Source organism: Orycteropus afer, unplaced genomic scaffold, assembly GCF_000298275.1.
Source record: "Orycteropus afer afer isolate SDZICR_OR568_19922 unplaced genomic scaffold, OryAfe1.0 scaffold00250, whole genome shotgun sequence".
Lineage (NCBI taxonomy): Eukaryota > Metazoa > Chordata > Mammalia > Tubulidentata > Orycteropodidae > Orycteropus > Orycteropus afer.
This window is the reverse complement of record NW_006921837.1, coordinates 207,186-214,274: the sequence shown is the minus strand read 5'-3', so window position 1 is coordinate 214,274 and position 7,089 is coordinate 207,186. Positions and strand designations below refer to the sequence as shown.

General features: G+C 45.6%; 1 pseudogene; it reads left to right on the top strand.

Moving 5' to 3' along the window:
• Nucleotides 1–3,368: 3,368 nt before the first annotated feature.
• On the top strand, nt 3,369–6,863 carry LOC103204496 (annotated as a pseudogene).
• Nucleotides 6,864–7,089: the final 226 nt, after the last annotated feature.

Here is a 7,089-nt window from a genome sequence, read left to right as displayed (position 1 = left end):
AGATTGGCTGCTCAAAACATAATTATCTGATCCCATCATGGGAATAACCACATCACAACAGCTTAAACCACACAGAATTGTGGTCCAGCCAAGTTGACACACAGCTCCAACTATCACAGGGCCATAGTCTCTGGTTCCACCAGGCTCTATCAGACCAGGAAACCTGTACCCCCCTCCTTTTTTTTCCCCAAATGATTTTCAGTTTTGTTCCACATTGTTCTCTTTCTCTATCCAGGATCTCCTACATAGATCCCCCTCCAAGTGGTTGACAGTGCTAGCCAGGTACCATCTAGTTCTTCTGGTCTCATAGTCGTGTAGGCTGAGAATCGGATGGTGTACCAGTTGCTAGGACTAATTGTTTCCATGAATCTTTGGTTTTCTTCATTCTTCTTTGCTCTGGACGAGGAGAGATCCATTGTGGCATCTAGATGACTGCTTGCAAGCTTTTAAGATCCCAGTCGCTACTTGCCAAAGTAGGAGATAGAACAATGTTTTGTGTAGTATGTTATGCCAATTGAGCTTGATGTCCCCTGTGACTGTGGTCCCAAGCCCACAGGTTCAACTACTTGTTCCCTCTGAGTAGCTGACTGATCAAGAAGTGGCTACAACCTTGTCCCTTGTCAGCTCTACTATACACTTGGGAATTCTTACAAATCATACAAATACACTTCTAGGACCATTGTCTGCCAACCCTATACATGGTCTTGGGTACACTCCCCACTTCATAGACATACCTACTAGTTCAGCCTGTCCACCCATCTATCCACCCATATACCCATGTTTCCCTTCACTGACAATGCAGTACTATATGTGCAAAAGGGTTCATCTTTGTTGGCTGTACCTCCCATGTACCTCTCTATGTCTTCCTCTTCTTCAATCCCACCATGTTGATCATTCACATTTGGTACATTTCCCTTCTTCTCACCCAAATCAATACTTATCTCTACCTATCCAACAGTGTTCTCTCCCCTCCCCTCCCACCCCTGGTAACTAACAAAGAAAATTTCCTTCCATAGATAAACCTTTCCTTGACTTTTACAATAACAGACTAATACAATATTTGCCCTTTTATGATTGACTTATTTCACTCAGCATAATGTCCTCCAAGTTCATCCACATTATGTGCTGTTTTGCAGAATCTGGGTTATTCTTTAGGGTTGCATAGTGTTCCATTGTGTGTATGTACCCTAGTTTGGTTATCCTTTCCTCAGGTGATGGACACATAGGTTGTTTCCATCTTTTGGCTATTGTAAATAGTGCTGCAATGAACATGGGTGTGCATATGTCTGTTCTTTTCATGCCTGCATCACTTTTTATTTTATAAAAGAAAAAAGGAGAGAGAAGCAAGCAGAGAAGGAAGGACCTGACTACCACCAGGAAAGAAGAGCCACGACCAGAGTGCATCCTTTGGACCTGTGGTCCTTCTGCTGGGAACCTCCTAAACCCAGGGGAAAATAGATGCCAAGACAAGTGAAGATCTCCAAGGATCACTAGGCCCACAGATGATGAAAGAAGGTAAGAACCTTCTTCCAGAGTTGACAGAGAAAGAAAACCTTCCCCTAGAGCTGGCACCCTGCATTCAGACTTCTAGCCTTCTAAACTGTGAGAGAATAAATTTCTGTTTGTTAAAGCCGTCATGTGATATTTCTGACATAGTGGCACTAGAGAGCTAAGACAGCATGACATTGAAACTACTATGTCATATATTATTACCATAATTGTGTATGTGTGTGTGGTGTTGGGGGGGTGGCTTATGTAAAAATGTTTATGTGTGTGTCATCTGCTTCCCAGTTTCTCCAGAAAAACAGAAAAGGGGTTCCCAGATCCCTTTTTTGACTAAAGAGATACAGATTGAGACCCATAGTTTGGAAAGAGAATTTCCTGTTAACCAGGGCACCAGCCATGGTTCCCAGACCAGTGGAAATATCAGCATCCCAAGCAGGACTGGGACTACAAAGAGGTAGAATCAGGACCTCCAGGAGCCAAGTCAGAGAGGTAGACCAGTCAGCACAAGTGCCAGTCACCACTGTACCACAGGCATGTCAGAGTAGGCCAAAGGCACAGTGGACCTACCTGCCCTGTCCCCAAGCCCTTGTTCTGTGCTGAGGGGGAAGAGGGATCAGGCCAAGTTCACATGTACAACTGTGAAGACAATTTGGACATATCATGGGCACTGGTACAAAAGTCCTGATGGTGGACAAGCACTAGGGAACCTGGTTCTAGTCCCAGCCAAGCATTAGCTGGTGAAGTTGTCACCCTGAGCATGCCATGCCACCATCCTGGGCTTTGGTGTCTCATTGGTAAAAGAAGGGGCTTGTACCAGATAGGAACCCTGGATAGCACAAACGGTTAAACACTTGACTATTATTAACTGCAAGGCTGCTGGTTCAGAATTTACCCAGAGGTCTGTCAGAAAACAGGCCTGGAGATGTGCTTCTGAAAGGTCACAGCCTTGAAAAACCTATGGAGCCCAGTTCTGCTCTGCACACAAGGTTACCATGAATTGGAATTGACTCCATGGCAACTGGTTTGGTTTTCAGTTTTACACTTCTGCTCCATAAGGCTCCTTGGCCAAATGGGTCCTCAGGGCCTGTGTTTAATTTCTCCATTGTTTTTGTGTGCTTTCAAGTTCTAACTCAAAGCAACCCATGTGACAGACTAGAACTGTCCCATAGGATTTCCTAGGCTGTAAACTTTTACAGAAGCAGATAGCCAGGTTTTTCTCCCACAGAGCTAGTGGGTGGGTTCAAACTGTCAACCTTTCAGTTAGCAGCTGAGCACTTAACCATTGAGCCAACAAACAAACAGAAAACCCACCACTGTCACTTTCAATTCATAACAACCCTGTACGACCGAGTAGAACCGCTCTATAGAGTTTCCTAGGTTATAATCTTTATGGAAGCAGACTGACACATCTTTCTCCCAGAGAGGCTGGTGAGTTCTAACCTTTAGGCTAGCAGCCAAGTCTTTAATGACTGTACCACCAGTGATCCTTATTTCTCCATGGTTGTTGTTGTTATGTGCCCCGGAGTTGGACCTGACTCATAACGACCATTCCTTGGGTTTCTGAGGCGGTATCTCTATGGAAGTAGATTGCCCGACCTTCCTTCCGAGGACTGACTCGTGGGTTTGAACCGCCAGCCTTCTCATTAGCGGTCAAGTGCCTTAGGGACTACACTACATTAGGATTATCTATTTTTGAGGGTGAAAAAGGAACAGCCTAGCTGTCCCGAGAACTGGGGCCAGCTTCTTCTCCTTTTTTTTTTTTTATTGTGATTTGGGTAAAGATTTACAGAGCAAATTCACTTTCCATACAGCAGTTCACATACACTTTGTCTCATTCATGACATTGACCACAGTTTACCACAATGCAACAGCTCCCCTCCCACTTCCTCCCCATAGTTACCTCTTCCCAGTGTCCATCCCTCCATGCACTCCTGCCCCCTGAGCTGTCTCCCTGTGCATAAGCAGCCCTTCTTTCTCCCATGATTGTTCTCTCCAAGGAGTGTATCTACCTCAGGTAAATGTTCAACTCCTATGCCTGTCTTTTGTTTGGCTGAAAGACACAGGTGTGGATTCAATTTCAGACCTGAAGGGCAGCTAGGGGCCACAGTCTCAGTGGTTCCACCAGGCCAGCTTCTTCTGGATGTACTTTGCAGCTTCCTTTATTATAAGAGGCTGATTAACCTGTTAGAGATCTCAGTCGCTGAGGAGCACATTTTTGACGAGTGGAAGCAGGGTGTCGGAGGAGCACAGGTGTGGCCAGGAGTGGCATACTCGGCTTCCAGATGGCCTCAGTGGGCAATGTGGTCAAGGCAGGAGCACTGGAGGAACGGCAGAGACAGCTCTCACTGAGGTATCTGGATGGCAGCCCTGCCAGCTAAATACGGTGTGGGCTGCGAAGGTGAAGGGAGGGACTGAGGATAATATTGTAACTATTGGCAGGAGTGCAGTCTTTATTGGTTTCCTCCCTGGAGCCAGCAGTGGGATTGGGCATTGCCTGCTATGGTACTGGAGGGAATTTGGGGACGAGTTACATAGTGCCCCCAGATCCTATGGTCATGCTGGTCCCAGGACCCCCTTTCTGGCCAGGTAGGGCTGCCCTTTTGACTTCAGAGCAGAACCAAGTTTGGGTCTCTTCTTGCCCTCCCCCTTGCCCATAGCTTCCCTCTTTCATAATGCCTTAGGATTCTCTGCTGACAGCTAGCTGAGCACTTCACACACCTCATTGAAAAGTCACCACAATAATTACCAGATCATTAACAAGGGATTTTGAAAAGGCACTTCAAAGCCTCTCTTCCAGAATCGTTAAGACAGGTGTAAAAGCATGTCTGGGAAGAGAGCAGCCATTTTAAAGGGATGTGGGGGGACTGAAGGCTAGGTGTTAATTAAACTGGGCTGAGCAGTAGCGGAGAAAGGTAACCTTCTGATCTAAGCAGGGTGGCAATCCCTTGGCAGTGGTGAGGAGGCCTGACAACTTCAGACAAAACACAAGTCATAGATGTTATTGCCCCTCTTATACTTTTAGAAAAGAATTGGTCTAAATCTTGAGTCTTCTCTAGAGTGCCTGTGCCTGTTCACATAAAGCCAAACAAACCCAAACCACTGCCATCGAGTTGATTCCAACTCACAACGACCCTACAGGATAGAGCAGAACTGCCCCATAGGGTTTCCAAGACTACATGTCTTCATGGAAGCAGACTGCCACATCTTTCTCCCATGGAGCGGCTGGTGGGTTTGAACCACTGACCTTTTGGTTAGCAGCCAAATGCTTTAACTACTGCACCATCTGAGCTCCGCGTGTTCATATAGCATGAACAAAAACAAACCTTCCCATTGAGCATGCTTCGTATCAACTTTACTAATTTAAGATTAATGAGTTGAGACAACTGCAAATCAAACACCGAAATGGCTAGTGGTGGGAGGGGCAAATAAACTTTCCTTCTAGAAAAATCCTACAGGAAAGAAGAGAACAATAGTTATGGTTCCAACAGATGGACGGTTAAACTGCTACTCCTAAAAGAAACCACTTTGCTGAAACTTTATATTAGTTGTTGCACATGACAAACCTGAATATTGTTTGGATGAATATACAATCCTTTCCTTCCTGCAACTTTGTTTTCTGAGATCCTTGACCTCTTGCAGCTGAGCTCTCAGCAGCAACAGAACCGAGTGCAGGTCTTTATCTTTCTGACATTGTCTAAGTCAATGGGTTTCATTCCTGGCTACGTATTAGAATCACAGGGAATTTACTAAGGTCCTGAGGTAGTGCAAATGTTTTGTGCTTGACTACTAACCTAAACGTTGTCCATACTAACCTAGCCAGTGGTCCCATGGAAGAAAGGCCTGGTGATCTGTTTCTATAAAGATTGTAGTCAAGAAAACCCTATGAAGCAGTTCTAGTGTGTAACACATGAGGTCACCATGAGTTGGACTCAATGGCAATGGTGGGGTTTTTTTTGGGGGGGCACTTTCTAGTAATACAGATGCCAGAGGCTCACCCAAGAGATATGGAGTCTGAATCTCTGGGGATGGAGCCCTCCTACCCAATCAGGGTGATTCTCATGCAATTTTTAGAGTCCTGGTGTTTGGGAACTACAGGAAGTCAAAAATACTTTTTGTGAGGTTTTGTTTCGTTTTGGCATACTCAAAACTATGTCTGAGCACAACTGCTTTAGAATGTCCTCTGTGTCTTCAGCAATGTTACCTATAGGATGGCTGATGTGCTAGACACTTTTCCTAAATACCAGACAGAGAATGTGAGCCAAGCTCAGGGGGGTTTGGATGCATGGTGACCAACTTTAGTGTGGAGCGGCATCTGTCTAGCACCACGTAGGCTGGCAGAGCAATGTGTGAAGCAGCAAGCAGTTCATGAGCCTTGATGTTTGGAGTGTAGCAAACTCTACCTAAGCTTTCATGTTATCTGCACATGATTTGCTGAAATGTGACAGTTCCATTTGTGCATGAGACCAAGCCTGCTGTATGGGCCTAAACGGTCCAACCTGCCCTCTCCACCCCAGATTGTCCTGCTGACCCCTGGATAGTGGGCCATGCAGCCCAAATCTGCCGTAGAGCCTTCCATTCCAGCCATTGTGGCAAAGAAAAATGCTGGGTGATCTCTGAGGAAATGAGAATGATGGAAAGATGCTGTGTGCTCCCAGAGAGAATGGGGTGATGGGAGATGTTGGGTGGGCCTAGGGAGAATGTGGGTAGAAGGCAGTGGCGAGGAGACGTCTGTAACCCACAGATCAACAGTCTGGTCCCTCAAGTCCCTCCATGTGCTAATATCAACTTGTCTTTTTGGAGTTTATTAAAGTTGCCTCACCTTCCCGGCACTTGGAGCTTCGATGGCTGTAATGTGTTTCTCTAGCCAAGCCAGTGGTCTTCAAGGACTGCGGGTCTATGGGTGGAGCTATAAAGGAGGTGAATGTGAGCCCATGCCCCACCCAGCCATGCCAACTGATCAAAGGACAGTCTGACAGTGTCAATGTCACCTTCACCAGCAGTGGTTATTCCCAAAATAGCACAGCCTTAGTATACGGCATTATATTGGGCCTCCCAGTTCCCTTTCCTATTCCTGTGCCTGAGGTTGTAAGAGTGGAATTGATGCCTCATCCAAAAATATAAGACCTATAGCTACCTGAATAAACTACCAGTGAAGAATGAGTACCCCACCATAAAGCTGGTGGTGAAATGCGAATTTCTGGATGACGATGAAAAGTGTCTCTTCTGCTGGGAAATCCCAATAGAGATCAAATCCTAGAGTTATTTGATGCCAATATGTCTAGGAATAAGAGGGCACGGATGTAGGGCAGGGAGGAAGTGAAGGAGAAATCAAGTCTGAAACTAAATCAGTGCCATAAAATGAAAGGAATTTCAAGATTGCTGTTTTATACCTCTCAGCCCCCAAAAGTATCTAAGACCCTATTTCCTGGGAGCTCAAAACAGTTTTCCTTATAACACCTATAACACCTTTTGTAGAAGGATTGAAAGAAGAGAGATGAGACTGTAAGACTGAGGGATTGATTAATTATCTTCTGTGATCTTTGCAGTTGTATAGGGAGGGCACAGCCAGACAGAACCTGAGGA